The sequence below is a fragment of the Seriola aureovittata genome, chromosome 19 (genome assembly GCF_021018895.1).
Source record: "Seriola aureovittata isolate HTS-2021-v1 ecotype China chromosome 19, ASM2101889v1, whole genome shotgun sequence".
Taxonomy (NCBI): domain Eukaryota; kingdom Metazoa; phylum Chordata; class Actinopteri; order Carangiformes; family Carangidae; genus Seriola; species Seriola aureovittata.
In genome coordinates this window covers 10,943,257-10,959,698 of record NC_079382.1, presented here as the reverse complement: position 1 = coordinate 10,959,698, position 16,442 = coordinate 10,943,257, and the positions used below count along the sequence as shown (strand labels likewise).

Sequence of the window (16,442 nt, the reverse complement as noted above, 5' to 3'; positions counted from 1 at the left end):
GGTTGTCCACCCACCCATTACTTCATATCCTGTGAGGAGATCTGCAGCATTTTTAGCTTGTTAATGAAAAGTCCACACATACATATATATGCATCCCGGCATGCATAAGGTTTATCTTAGGGCATACATTTGTCTAGATTTGTTTTCTGAAACTGTACACCTACACACACACAGACACCTACAGACATGTACATAAACACCATTTATGAGTCAGAGCAAATGCAGGAACATTGGTTAGGTATTGCTAAATTTGAAGATCAAACTCAGGCATGTGTTGTACTGAGGCTCTTGTAATTGAAAAGATGAATTTGCTCATTCCTGCTACTGTTTTGCTGGTTCCGTTATGTGTCAGGCTCTGTGTGTGCTTTGTACAGTAAGGTGGAGAGAGGGCTGCAATGAGTTTGGGAGGACAAGGAAGGTCTTCAATATCTCAACCAAAGTAATGTAAGTTATAGTTTGAGCTTATCTTTTACATACACATCTTTTTGCGTGTGCTGTTTTGTTTTTTGTTTTTTTTCCAAAATGATGAGTCGTCAGGCTGAAGCAGTTCCTTTGACTCAAATTACCCCAGGGTCAGGGGGAGCTGAGCCGCTACATGTGGGACGGGATGCTTTTTATGAAAAATTTAAAACCACGTTTTTCCATTTTGAAGAGTCTACTGTAACTTTAGTAGGATGCATTATTGGCACACAGACCCCAGTCATTTGGTTCAGTTAATGACAGCAGTTACACAGCAAAGACAAAAGGTGTGTTGACGAAGGTCAGTCTTTAGGTACATTTAACTTTTTCATTTCATTTGAAGATAAAAGAAAAATGCAATATGTTCCATGCCAAATGATTCATTTCACTCTTGGAAAACATTTCACTAAACTCAGCCAGGGATTCCAAGAGCAACATGGGTTTGGCTGGTTGGTCTTGTTGACACATCCAAAGTGATTCTGCATAATAAGAAACATTTTAGGACAGGCAGGGTAAAGGCTAATGAAGAAAACAAAAATATATATATAAAAAAAAAACAAAGGAGGAACAGAAGAGGATAAAAGCCAGCAAGGAGAAGGCGTAAGAGAAGCTTCCTGTCCTCTCTCCCCTGGGCTGAGTAGGAGCAGATTGTTCAGCCTGAGGTTGGACATGCTCGGGGTTTTGTGAATGAAATGGACGCCTTGGCTCCGTGCCCGTGCATTATACAGCTAGGTTTTCTCCTGTCTTCCTTCCCATCCCTCCTCCGCTGCCCTCTCTCCTTCCTATTCATCAGGAGACTTCCCAGACTGCAACATGTTGGAGTCCAGTTACCATCACTTAGCAACTCCCAGGAGTCATCAGCTCTCTCTGATGCTCTCTCACTCACCCCCTCTCTCTTGCTATGCTCTCTGTTTCAGTTCAGTCCATGTAAGCTTTAAATTATTGTTGAAATACAGTGTTTCCAAAACAGATTAGCATATGTCCTGTATATATATATATATAACATATACTGTAAAACTAAAGGTTTATTGTTGAGTTATAAACACATATAAAAGGTAGGCAAAGGAAACTGTAACATTATGGAGTAAATTGAAAAGTTGGAAAAATAAATAAATGATATAGTCTTATTTGGGATACTTCAGTCAACTGTTAATCATATTGTATTACAGCAGGTAATGCGGATATTCTACTGTATATACTCAGCTGTAGACACGGTTTCATTTTCTTTTGCAAAGTATCACTGAAGTTTTTCAGAATCAGAAAATAAAGAAAAATGTATTCTGTAGACTGTTTTTATGATATCTGTGTGTGTGGGGCAATAAAAGTAAAAAATCAATTCCATCTTAGATGTATCTATTTCACTCTCACCATTACTTACTGCTTCTTCTCATTCACTTACTCAGCCCACATTTACAGGCAAACAAACTCACACACACACACACACACACACACACACACTCTCATCCAAACAACCACAGACCCTCTCTTCTTTCTTCCTATCTCTCTGTCCACCCACTGAACTTAAAGTGCTTTGCAGCAGTAATAGCCAACCTGTGTTTCAGCATGTCACATGACATGTGGAACAAGTCTTAATGGAGAGAAACATGGCTCCATTCAGGTTTACCACGAGCTCTGTCAGAGATACGTATGCATGACTGGAATGAGAGACAATATGTTGGCAAAAAACTGCAAGTGTTGGTGCAACGAAAGTGAAAGTGTACAGTATTCATTTGAATTTTTTCACTTAGTCACTGCAATTAGAAAACAAGGTGACTCATGCAGAGGTGTCTCTAGGAGGTGGCAAAGGGCATTCTTTGTCATCCTTTAAAACTAATTAAACACTCAAAGTGGTTCCCTGAAATCCTTAGTTATAATTGGCTAATAGCCATTTCAGGAGGTTAAACATTAGTCTAGCAATTTATCTCAACACAGAATGTCCCGGAAAGAGAAGATGTGAGATGGCAATGATAAATATAGTGCACACATTTAGATAGAAACTAAGTAACAGTGGTGTATTTTTTTTTATGCAGGTGATAGATTAGTGTGCACTAGCTGCTCTTTAAGTTTTTTCTTTTAACTCATGTATATATTTAAATCTGTGTGTGCGCTCATGTATTGTGGCCATGGAAGGGACCAAAGTGGCCTTGGTAGGTCAGTGGAATAATGCTTGTATGATTTCTACGATACTGCCAGGTACATGTGCATTCTGTTGTTCCATTGCTGTATAAATAATACATATTTACTGTATTTTCCCTGTTAGTTTCCATACGTTATTTCCAACAGCAGTAAAGCAAGTAAGCAATAAAAACCAAAGTTGCAGTAAACACGTTTTTTTCCCATCAAAGTCATCAAAAGAGCTTCTGCAAATTTTAACCTATTGTTTTTTAACAGAGAAAATTAGTGACTCGCTGGTGAATATGGTGCAGAATGTAGCAGCTACACAACCAGATGGTGGAAACCAAAACAGAGCTAAGAGGAAGGTGAATAATAGACTTACACTCACTTACATGTGAAGCGCACTGGTTCAATACATTGTGTCGGAGCTTGTATGAAATGAAGATTACCACGCGACGTCGGAAGCTTGAAAAGTCCCTGGTGCTTCAGCGTGATCTTCGCTCAGTCACTATGTGATCTAATGTGATGGACATTAGTGAGATAAGAGGAGAATAATTGGGAAATATGGCAATGTACACTAGAAAGACACAATCATAAGTATGAGAATATTTCCACTTGATACCAAATAACACTAAAAGCAATCAGCTTATTTAATGAATATCTTCTTCATTGTGACTCATGTTATATAAATATAACATATTGTCACTGGGCTTAAACTACACCAATAAGGTACATTCATATTTTGTGTCACAAAAGTATTCTATATCTAAGCTTTTTGGACAAAGGATGTATATATAATTTAACTGTTTACAGCTTTAAGCACAAATGTCAAATAGCTTCTAAGGTCTTGAGCACAAAGGTCTTGTTGACAGGTCTTTGCAGCAGGAAAAACTCATTGACCTTAATTTAAACAGATGTCATGGTTCCAGTGTCCTTCGACTGATGGCGTCTTCCCAGTTGAGGTCTATATTTTTTTTATGGTGCCAGTGATGTTCTCACATTTGAATCTCACCTGCTGAAGGTCTACAACTGAAACATCATAATTAAAGAAAGTGATTACAAGTGACCAACACTGTGTAGAATTTTTAGTTCCTCCTCAACTACTGCAGCTTCAAATTCAGCCACAGCTCACAGTCCAGCAGTCTAGCATGTTTTATACTATGAACGTACAGGCTGTGTATCTGTCAGACAGTGGATTTTTCTGACATCCCGGTAAGATTACTCCACTATCTTTGAACTATTCCATGAAAAACACACATCCCTCTTGTCATATTGTCAATACATCATACATACCACATTATTTTCACTGTTTTTATTTTTCCGACACAGTATGTATCTTATCACATATCACAGGCCTTTCCTTTTCAGCCCCCAGGCATAGACAAGGAGATATAGCTGTTATCATACTCACTGCTTTTATTGATACGACAGATATTACTGCACGAGGGATGTTTGCCTCTGCTCAAACAGCCAATCATTTACTCCGTGGCGTGCACTGATGAAGTCCCGTCAGAGGGGACAGAGGCCTACATCCAGTGTCCGGAGGGGGGCTTTGCCCTGTCAGCATCCGATCTTCCCTGCATAGATTCATGGAAGAAAAGGAAGGGTTCCCAGGATACCTGTATCGATCTGGCCCCAACCCCCGCATCTCTTTTTCCTCCTATCCTCCATCAAACCATCCCCCAGCATAGAAAGGTAGAGCAGATCCAGGAGTTCTCATCCTAGCTGAGTCTGTACACATGTGTGTTATGTCTGCTACTCTGTGTGTGCTCGAATGTTTATGTCTGTGTGTGTGTGTGTGTGTGTGTGTGTGTGTGTGTGAGCATGTGTTTTTAAGAGCTGGAAAAGCTGACACCATGAATCCAGGTTACTGTCTCATAGGATTTTTATCATATTGTGTTAGCCAGTGTTTGGGTGATGGGAGGAGGCTGTTTATGGGGCTGAAAATGCTGGAATGGGCAGGACAGATATTTTTTCTACCACAGCTTTGTCTGTGTGTGTGTGTGTGTGTGTCTCAGTCTGCTGTGCAGTACCAGTCTGTGACCTTAAAGCACCCCGCCTAGCTAAAGTATATCTGGATTAGTTGTTATGGTGTCCACTTAATGTGCTTTCTCTCTCTGTCTGACTGTCTGTCTCCCTCACTCCTTCCCTGCGCCTGCCAGGCTGATGTTTTGATCTGTCACAACAGGTTTTGCTCAGTGAGCCTGTCAGTGAGTAGTAGTTGGGGGCTCACACATATGCTTTGTGTCATTGGTTCCCCTCAGGTTAGCATGGAGTAGGGGGCTTTCCCATAGTGACGGTGTCTGCTGGTGTGAAATTCTGGTGTAAGAACGTGATCGCGTGTGTGCGGATATAAGTGTGTGTACGTCTGTTTATTTCACTTTAGTGTTTTTTGTATAGATATTTTATGTGTAATGCGCCAGTCATATTCATGACGTATTTGGGGACTGACAGGTTGATTTGTGTTAAAGGATAATTTGGTTGCATCTATGCACACGTTTATATATAATGTGTGTGTGTGTGAGAGAGAGAGAGAGACAGAGAAAATGTGCACTTTGATACTGTTTTGTAAGATTTCATAAGCTTGTTGAAACTGATCCTGTAGTCTGTGCGTCCTTGTGCGATTGTGTAAGTGTGTGTGTGTGTGTGTATTTGTGTGTCCCTATAAGCCACAGCAGTGTCAGTTATGATGGATGAGGTGACATATACTGCATGTCAATAATGAGCTAGCTCGCTTTCCTCTCATACATTCACACCTTCCTCTTAGAGAAGGGCTCCTATCTTTCAAATTAGCATGTTATGTGACTAATCTTCCTCTCCACTCGGTGTGCCTGTGAAAATAGGGCAGTTTTGATTCTGCTGTGTGTGGCAGCTTTCTGCATTTTCCCGGGGGTATATTCCCTAAAGAGGAAGATTAATATATCAATGGATGACTTGATCATAGTCAAACATACACATGTGCTAGAGTGTGTGTGTGTGTGTGTGTGTGTGTGTGTGTGTGTGTGTGTGTGTGTTTGTGTGTGTATGTGTATGTGTGTGTGTGTGTGTGTGTGTGTGTGTGTGCGTGTGCGTGCATTTGTGAGTGAGAGCATGTGCGCAGTTCTAGGGAGCCGCCTCCTTTATTTGCATGTCTGGAGTGAACATCTATCATCATCATCAAGGCACTGCAAAACAGTGAGGCAGGCGCCGCCGCCGCTGCCGCTCTGGGGAGAGAGAGAGAGAGAGAGAGACTGAACACACTTTCAAACCTTTACCGCAGCGATATCAAACGTTTCCTAAACGCCTTCACCTCGGGGGAAACGCACACTATGCACACACATTCACATGCACAGATGCAAACAGAAAGATGCCGTTTTATATCATTTTGCTTTCTTCTTGCTGACTGGTTGTATTTTCCCATCATTCACATTGTCACACATAAACCCCAGCATAGAGATGTCATATGAAAACACCTGAAGAAATCTTGTATAGTACTAAATAATACAAAATATTGATTTCAAAATATACTGGATGACCAAAACCCTTTCTATATCCATATTTTATGTTTAATTCTGATAGTGGTTCAATCCATTTTTTGGGAGCCAAGGGTGATTACTGGGCAGTACTAAAAGCAGAGAGGGGGGCGCTGAAATGGTACAGCCTGATAGATAGAGGAGCAAGAGACAGTGTGTGTGAGCGGAATAGTAAAAAGAGCCCCCGAGACGAAGAGGGGGTGCATGATGGGAGGAAGGGAGCGAGAGCGAAGGAGGGAGGAGGGAGGAGTATGGTGGAGTGGAGGCACAGAGCCAGAAAATTGCATTGCGTGCTTGGTGATTAGTTTACCTCCCGGGTCTCATTCTCTCTCACTCCCCTCCTCTCACTCCCCAGGTTCTTTTCTACCTCTAGTAGCTTTTCCTTGTGTCTTTGTCTTGCCACTTTCGCTGCCTCTCGCCTCCTTCCACTTCCTCTGTCACTACATCACACTGTCACTTCTCTCTATTCTCTCCTCCTCCTCTCGCCTGCTCTCCTCCACTTTCTTGGTGGTTATCTCCACTGCCTCTCCTCTCTATCTCTGTCTCAAACACCCCCCCCCCGCCTCCCCATCCACCCCTCCCTTCCTCCTCTTTTTCTCCTTGTGTGCTGACTTGGCTCTCACCTCCATTCTGGTTCTGTGTTATCTTCAGGGCTTGAAAAACACATAATGCCACCTAACCTGCAAGAAAGCCCATCAAACCTTAAAAAAAAAAGAAAAAAAGAAATTGCGCTTTGAGATGATTATGTATTTTTGGTTATGTGATAGCAGCGGGACAAACTCCCAGGCACAAAGGAGATTTACACAGAGAACTTTCAATCAATCGGTAAGTCAGGGAAGCATTTTAACACCATCAGCCAAGCCCTGCTAATTATAGTCTTAAGAGCAATAAACATGAGCTTCAAGAGTCTCGCACACTACAACAGAAGTGCTGACACTGAATTGAAGCCAGCCTCCACACAGCCCCTTTTTGGTTTGGTGCTCTTTGAAAGCAAGTGGGTCAAGCCTTTTCTTCTTAATCCGTACATAATCTGGCCCTTCCTCTGCTTGAAGAGCAGCCAAAAAAACAGTAAAGGAGGGGCGGGGAGACGGCGAGTGAAAGACAGACAGCAGGAAAGGGGGAGAGAAAGAGGATTTCACTTCAGACTCTTTATTTTTTTTTCTCCAAAAGAAAAAGCATTTGAAGGTAGCAAGAAGGACGCACAGTAACATTGCTGTTGTGAATTACTGTAATAACCAACAATCCTAATATTTAGTCGCATACTGACAAATTTTTCCCAGTGGCAGAGGAAATCATATAGCAGCATGTGTGTATGTGCCTCAGGTAAATATTCTACAGTACAGAGCCACGACATCAGCGGCATTGTGCCATGTGCTTGAGAAGTTAATAAAGAAATATCACTGCGGTTGACACTTTAACCTTTAAAAAACAAACAACAAATCGAAAAGCTACTGCCTCTCTGCATGTCCTCAAAAAAAAAAATAAAATAAAATAAAGAAGATTGAATATGAAGAGTGGAGCCCATACCAGCATGCAAGGGGTGAGAAGCAGCGCATTTCATGTACCTTAAATACCTTAAATTGGTTATGTTACATCAACTAATGTCACCATTTTCGCTAAGCTGAAACAAAGTAAATCTGCAGGTATTTACAAGTATCTGTTCGTGCCAGACCCATTTTCTGATTGAAGAAATTGGTAAATGAAGATGTGTAAAACTGGCCGAACAACAGAGGAATCTGGCTGGAAAACATTTTTTGGGGAAATGTCACATACCTCATAGATTAAGAGTTCAGGCTAAGGCGACTGCAGGCTTGGCGTATTCAGTGTCTGTGTAAGCTGCATTTGGTAATATTGGTCAGAGAGGCATTCTGTAGTTTGAATTTTAACTGTTGAATGAAATCAGTCATTTAATTAAGCTCTGCCCTTCATTTGATTACCCATCTGAATATTGGATAGTGCTGCAGATAGCTGCTAAAGCCCAGCTGAAGTGATCAATAGGATTCTGTATCTGAAGGGCAAGGCAACTGATACAGAATCTGCACCTCCTTATCTGTATCATTCTTTTGTCCATTATTGGAGAATGACCCCAAATGATCTTAGATCAGCTCATCATCATCTGGCTGTTGTCTATCTGAAGTCTGAGAGGCCTTCATCGTGTGACTCGTGAGCCTCTCTTCTCCTCTTGCTTTTACATTGTCCACTCCTGTTCCTTCTGTTATCCTTTCTATTCCTCCCATTTCTTCTCCTCCTTTCTCCTCCACTATCATCTTATATCCCTTCCTCCCATTTCATTTTTTTTTTTTTACCCTCTCCTCATCTCAGCTTTCCACTCGTCTTAGTGGTGGCACGATGTCATGTGATCATGGTGCAATGAGATGGGGTACCTGAGGACCGTTGCTAATGGTGACAAATGACTGGCTGTGCAGAGAGGAAAAGAGAAAGAGTACAGCAAAGAGGAAAGCTCCTGTTCCTGCTGGGGGTCAGTGTTTCCTATCTGCACAGACACAGAGGCTTTTTGACACTGCCACATGAAATGTGAAACACTATCAGTTTTCTTCAGCATCTGAATCATACAGTAAAGGGAACAGTTTGACATTTTTAGAAAATACGCTTATTGACTTTCTTGCCCAGAATTACATGAAAAGATCTACAGCTTAGATTAGCATTAAGACAGGGCTGTTTCTTGGCCGAGCGCCGACGGCTTGGAGTCTTGTCATCACAGTGAAGTTGCCAGGCGGAAACTCCTGGAACTCACTGCTCATGGCAAAGAAATAGTGCAGCACATATCCTCCTTTACAACTGCAACATGTTGTCTATAACCTTTTTGTTTTTATTTTTACCTTGGCACAAAGCTAATGTGTTAGATATCTTCCCCTGCTTCTGTTCATAATGCAACTTGCTTACCGTCTCCTGCCTGCAGCGTCATACTTAACACACAGATATGAAACTGGTATTCATCTTCTCATAACTTTTGGCAAGATGCAAATAAGTGTATTTCCCTAAATGTCTGATGTTAGCTCAGGGCAAAATGGCAGTGCCGGTGCTTAGTTAGCTAAGTAGTTTGCTCTGCTTCTACAGGAAAAAATGGACACGGGCCAACACATATTTCAATAATATTAGAAATTCTGGTTGTTATCACAATAAAATGGACTTTATTATAAATGACAATGGTTGTAAAAATGTCAGCTTCATGCATATTAACATTAGGTAAGATGCAAACAAGCTAACGTCAGTTACTTTTTACCATCAGTTTCTTGTATGTAACCTTCTATGAAGTTACTGTATCCCTTGATAAGGACAGGTGTTGGTATTCATGCACATTTGTTTTCCAGTTTTTTCACATCACTGCAACCGTGGCAACTCCCGCCAGTGTTGTATCAAATAATTTAAACAGCCTAAATTCAAATGAACCCTAACCCTTCCATAGACCAGTTTCACAGCAGACATTTTCACTTGTCATATTAGGAAAAGCACACACTTCCAATAACATTAACAATGTTTTCATTCTACTTAAGTGCCCCAGTAACCTAAGCCATTCCTACTGTGATGCGTCAATATGTCCGATGAAGCAGAAAACTACAGAAGATTTGTATTTAACCAGTAACATTCTCACCTGTGTGAGTGACCAAAAATATCCATCATAAATCACCTCTTCTGGACAAACCACATGAGATGGTGTATACGTATGAAGTGTTATAATTACAGTGATAACATTTAGTCAAGACATCAGAGGTGGTTAACCAGTGCGCACTCAAAGAACTGACAGGGCGGAGCAGAGTTGACACAGCATCGCTGATCTCGGCTTGCCGCTCCCCTTCGCTTTCAGCTTGCATCATGTCAGCCCTGTCTCCATTCAACATTCCAGCAGCCCACGGTGAAGGAATCGCCCAAAGGCGCTGGTCACAGATCGTTGTGTGTTTGTATGTGAGTGTATCTGACTCGCCTGTGAGACTCAGATCCTCGCTCAGCCACACTTTCATCCAGGGCTATTCACTGCCATAAGGAGGATAAAGACATATCTGGTGTAGGATCAGTGGTACACAGTTAAAGGGGAAGCCCACTGAGCCACATTGAGCCACAAAGTGTTTCTGGAAAGTGCAGAAATCCAGGTCTTGACATATATAAACAGGGAAGTTTTTTGAAATCACCTATATAATGTTTTCCTTTCCATTCTATTGCTCTCCTGAGATGCAAAGCTGAGGAGATGTTTGCTGTAACAGCTTTTTTTTAGCACTGCACAAATTGGCGAGTGATGAATAACACAACACTGACATCACTGTTAAGCTCCTGCCAGAGCCGTGATACTTTCATTTACTGTAAAGGGCAAAAGGAGACCGATTTGTGAGGTAGTCTGCTGAAGTGTCCTTGAGCAAGACACTGCCAGTTTTTTCTTTAGCCGACCTGTACTGCTGAATTCGCTATGAAATGAGTGAAAAGAGAACTTTGTCCTTCAAAAATCACCAGAAATACAATTGGCAATTCATACATTGACAACTATCAGTGCGTTCTGACTGCTGCCATCCTGGTGAGGTAACAGTGCTCAGGGGGACGGGAAAATCTGTCCCTGTTACACTTTAATAAAAAGCCACAACAGTTTGTACAGTAAGTGCTGCTTCATAAAGGTTCACAGGAGCATGAAAGAGGATAATTTTGTGTGTGTTTGAGTTTGAGTGACTATGATTGCTACTTGCTAATTCTGGTAATTTTGACTAAAAGGAGGATAACTTAAACTTAGCTGAAAGGCTGAAGCTGAAGGATGCAGCATTTGAAACTAGGCAAGGTTGTTCAACAGAGAGCAGACTGAGAAAGAAATATATGTTTGATCGTGCCCATCTCCACACTTTATTGTAACACTTGTTCACTACCATCTTTCAAAGCAATGGACATGGAAAAACCACTAAAATAGAAAATTATCAATGAATGGTTTTAGACCAAACACACAAAAAAATATCCATTTCAATTTTCTTACGGCCTATGATGCTGCCACCCCAAAAATCCTCAGATTTCCGAAGCTAGAAACATCAAAGTTTTGGCATTTTTGCTTCAAAAATGACCCTAACAATGAATCGATGATTAGAGTAGCTGCTGATTAATTTTCTGTCAGTCAACAAGGCAATGATGAAAGAGTGCCAGAAGGGTGGAGACAAAGCAAACCAGTACAGAGAGAGAGAGGAAACAGAATGACCATGAAAAGGCCGTACCTGCTTTAACTGCTACCCTCCTTCCCACACACACCCACACACCCTCCACCACTGTCCTCAGAAAAAAAAAAATCAGCATCGGTTGAAAAAAAGAAAAAAGAAAAAAAAAATTCCAAATGCAGAAATTGAATTCTCTTTTGGACGCAGGGCGGGGTGTTTGGGAGAGTTATGAAAAGAGGGAAAGACACAGAGAAGTGAAGATCCTGAGCAAGAGAGGGAGAGAGATTTAAATCTCACTGATAAAGGAGGTTTAAACCTCATTGAGAGTCGATGTGCGGCCCCTCGGAGTGACTCAGGGTGTGACTCATTGCAGCTGGCATTGCCTCCACCTTATACACACACACACACTGACACACACACACACACACACACACACTACACACACTCTCACAACCCCTCAGGCCTTGTGTATGTTATATGTCCCCCATGCTTAGTGTTCTGTCAGATTCCACCTGTTAACAGAAGATGCATAAGCTTCATGCTGCTGTAATAGTAGCCTACTTTTGATCTTCTTATGAATCAGCTTATGACAAGATATGAATGCAGTCAGAGCGGCTGAGCCTTCCCACGAGCATGACTTAGAAGACAGATGCTGTTAAACTTGGCTAGGTGTGTATGTGTATGTGTGTGTGTGTGATCCTTCTAACCACCCACTCAAGGGATTAGTATAAGGGTGACTGGATGACTCATCGGTCAATGCCTTTGGAGGAGAGGGAGAAACATTGTGGCCAAGCAGCCAGTCGTCCACATGGTCTGTGGGTGCAAGGGTGTGCGTGCGTGTGTGTGTGCTTGTCACTCCACCTGTCCCTCACTGCAGCTCATGCTCAGATCTCACCATGTCTACTCATGCAAACATTGTAATTACAGTTTCATATCTGTCTCTGGGCTTTACAGCTTCCTTTGCTTAGTCAATTTGAGTTGCAGGCAAATCTTGTGTTTCTGAAGATGGTGTGTGTGTTTTCAGTTGTGTACGTGTGTGCGTGTTGTAGTGCGGTGGTGGTGGTGGAGAGGGGGTTAATGGTTGCCTGTGTCTCGACAGCAATGGCAGACGGCTGGGCTTGGAACACGACCCCGGCACAGCGTTGAGCTGTTAGGCCATGCGTACGCTGCTTAACGAGCCATGAGCAATCGCTATGATCTTGCCACAAATAATTCATGAGGAGCCCTGTAGAGGAGCCATGGAGCTAAAAAGGGGGGGGGGGGGGGGGGGGGGGGGGGGGCAGAGAGGAAAGCATCAAGGAGTGGACCACAGCCTAAGTGGAGTGAGGATGGGAGGCAAGGGGGAGGAAGACAGAGAGAGAGATCCATCTGACAAATGTGTCTGGAATAGAAAGGAAATCCCCTATTACCTACAGCGCTGACAAGTATGCTTGCGCGTGCTTGTGTGCCCATAAGTGTGTGTGTGTGTGTGTGTGTGTGTGTGCGCGCATGTGCTTATTTTAGGGAGCTGTTTGTGTTACTACATCTGAAAAGGCACAGTGGGAGTGTTAACAGTGTGCATCACAATCGCGGAATGTGTGTGAGATTCTTGTGAAGGCATGTGCTATGTGTGTGTGGAGATGTGATGGAGTGAGTTCAGATTTCTCTGACAGCCATGAAACCCAAAGTGTTTAACTGTACAAGTTTTTTTTGCTGAAACCAAGGGAATATGAACTAACAAACTATTATCAGAGAGGAAAGAGTTGGATGTGAGTGTGTACAGTGAGAACTATAAAATAAGACTGATATGCTTCAGTATTGATGCTAAACAAAATACAAGTGAGCAATAATGATATTGATATTCAGTCAATGAAGATGAACTATCACACCAGGTATCCGTATATTGTTATATCATCCATGCTCTAAGAATGGCACTGTTGGTTTACCAGTTTGTCAATCCACCATTTTCAATAACTTCTGCTATTAAATTTTGTACACTAGTGCCACCACGAGGTTTGACTTTTTTGGTTTTTAGTGAAATTATCTAATACATTGCCATGACATTCATGATGACCCTGAAGGTTGAATACTAATGACTTTGGTCACCCCCTGACTTCCCCTCTTGCGCCACCAACAGTTCCAAGTTTTCCCTCAGCGAGTGAAATATCTCTGCGTTTAATTTATGTTTTTGCGACATTTTGCACAGACTTACATGGTTGCCAAACAGTGTATCCTAATGACTTCCAGTATGGTATCAGTATAGTACGAGATTCACATTGGTGGTTTTGAGTGAAAAGTCTCAACAACTATAGGATCTATTGCGATGAAATTGGCTACAGGATGAAGTTCAATAACTTTTCCTCTAACACTACTGTCAGATCAAAAATTATAAATAAAAAAAATAAAACTTAAGTTTATGACCAAATACCTGGAAAAACGAATCAAATCCCCATCATCCACAGCTGCAGTATGTGCTAGTGCTAACCAACAAATATTTTAGCATGATAAAACTCTGAAACAGGATGGTGCTAAACATCAGCATGTTAGCATCGTCTTTGTGAGCCTGTTAGCATGCTGACGTTTGGCTTTAGCGCAAAGCACTGCTGTGCCTAAGTGCAGCCTCACAGAGCTGCTAGCATGGCTGTAGACTCTTTATTTTTTCAAAGCGAAACAGCTGCGGAGGCCATGAAGATTAGGCTACTGTTTCTGTCGGAGGCACTACAGACCAGTGAGATGTATCAGTGGAACACACAGACTAATGGAAATTGGGGGATGGAGACAAAGGGCCTGTGTAGGTCTCTGTGGCATGTCATTAGTGAGGGAAAGGGGGTTGACTTGTTCCATCTGACATTTACCAGTCCGACTGAAAATGTCACGGAATGCCAGCCTTTACCTCTGGATATAATGGTGCCTCTTATAGCCCAGAGCAACTGATCCCAAAAAAAAACAAACTTTTGTCCATTTTCCACTGTCCCAAGGAAGACCACCATCCCTGTGCTCCGAAATTTCCCTGCCCAGCCGGACCTTTGACTGTTGTTGATCACTCCTTGCATTAGCAGCCTTGGCTCAGTGGGAAAAGGATGCTATGACAGAATAGATCCTCCTGGGAGGGATCTATTGTGTATCTGTTGTTACAGTAAAGTATGGATAATAAATCTATACAGTATGTGTACATTTGATGACAAAACACTTTAATCTGGGTGATAGTTTCCCTGTCGCAGTCAGACACAAATTCATATTTGCTTTCATTTTCATGTCTCCTTCTGTGAGCAAAAATAAGAGCTACTGTAACTGTTAGAGGGAGATTTGTTGGAAGAAGAAAAAAAGAAGGAAGTTATTTCCTTTTTTATTATCTCTCACCAGATTATTTTCTTGGCCATGAAATAATTATTTTAAATATTATTAATTTAGTGATCACAAGAATCTTTTTTGGTCCGGTTTGTCATCTTCACATTCAATAAATAATACCGCAAATAATGAAATAATGCAAAAATAACAACATCAAATCCAGTTTGTCAAGATCAGAGTAAATGTGTCAAATCAAAATTGTTTTATCATCCCAGCGTATGTGGAGATAATTAATTTCTTCTTAGGAAATTAATATGTGTCATCTCCTCAGATTTTATCACATTTAACTGAAAGTCTAGAGAGTTGTTTAGACTTGTATTGTATGCAACTGGTTGAAGCTTAAATCTCAGTCAAAACAATAACCAAAAGCAATCAGACCCTACTAGATGATGCATTCTTTAGAGTGCACTGTTCTCAACTTCATTTCAAATTAAACAGTAATCTCTTTCCAAATGGCTAATGCAGAAGCTAATTATGTTGAAACCCACTCATAAGCAGTTTCTGGTTTTGTTTGTTATGCTGCAGTGAATTTGTGTCTCACTTTTAGGAACTGAATTTAGATCCATGGCCTCTCAATTTGTTTTGGTGAGTGCTACTGTCTAGTCTATTTCTGTCCGTGCTACACTATTGTCCTCGGTTGACTGCCTTCACATCAAGTGCTGGATTTATTTGGCCACTCTGCCAGCTCAGGCAGATAGACCCTGCAGCTATCACCCAATATGCAATGACTGAAGTCACAGTTAACAGTTAAGATAACTAAAAACCACTATAACTGTCATATTGGTTTCAATGATTGTTTTCTCTGCAGCCAGACCTGGGCTAACCTGTTTGAGGAGCTGAAGCTTGTTTACAGGTTGGAAAGAAAGAAAGGCTGCCAGACTGCTGTTTTCCTTTCTTTTTGTTCCCTTGATTTGCTTTTGTTGGATGGATTGATGTTTTTACCGAACCAAAGTCCAGAGCTTCGATCCACAGAATGTTTTCCTCATCATTGTTCACCCCTCCTTTTCTACGCACGTTAATTGGTGGCTCCAACTGCAGTGTTACATTTCAAAAGAAATGCACACCCAAAGAAGATAAGGATCTTAATGAGCTATATCACAGCCATGAGCATATTACATTTTTTTTCTCAGCAGTACACAGTGATTCTGTCTTCTACTTAAAAAAAAAAAAGGCAGCGATACGGCTTAGATTGCAACAGGAGCTTGATTCAATTAGCTGCCACTTTTCGGCTGCATTACCTACCATCTCCCTGGCTTCACCAGAATCCCTCCACCATTATGAAACCCCATCAGTTATGAAAATAGCCGCTGCAGCAGCTGACAATATGGGTCATGTGGTGCACTTAGGAGAATGATTATTGCCTTGCTTACTATATGCATCCTATAACAAGTTCAATAACCACACCTTCAGAGGCCATACAGGGAATTGTAAAATGTTTTTAATTAGGCCATACCAATGCTGTTTCTCTGATTGCTGCTTTACACAAGGTGGTAAATACCATGGAGTCGATTTGCCATGATATATAAGAAGTTGCCTTGTGCCGAGGGAAGAGGTTGCTTTCATCATGAGAGTGTACTCTAATTGGATGTAGACTGATTGGCAAAAAGAAGAGGTGGAGTTTTCCCAAAAGTTTTTCTTTTTTTATTAGCCACGCTCGTGGTTTGTTTCCTTTCTTTATTCTCTCTGTTCTATCACTGTCGTAGAAAATCAAAATACACATATTTTTGCCTGAGATTGTTCATCAATAGACAGAATTCAGTTTACTAATTCAGAACCTATAATGGTAAATGCAGATGTGTTTGTGTGTACATTTGCGTTGTTTTCTTAATTTTTTCCATGGTTTGAGAAAGTTTGAGAATTCCCTGTAACTCATTCAGAATCTAATGAT

General features: G+C 41.4%; 1 protein-coding gene across 1 annotated transcript in view; it reads left to right on the top strand.

Annotated features, from left to right (window-relative positions):
- Window positions 1-16,442, top strand: part of xkr6b (XK, Kell blood group complex subunit-related family, member 6b) — a 57,222-nt gene that overhangs the window by 32,710 nt on the left and 8,070 nt on the right. The gene's annotated exons all lie outside the window — the stretch shown is intronic.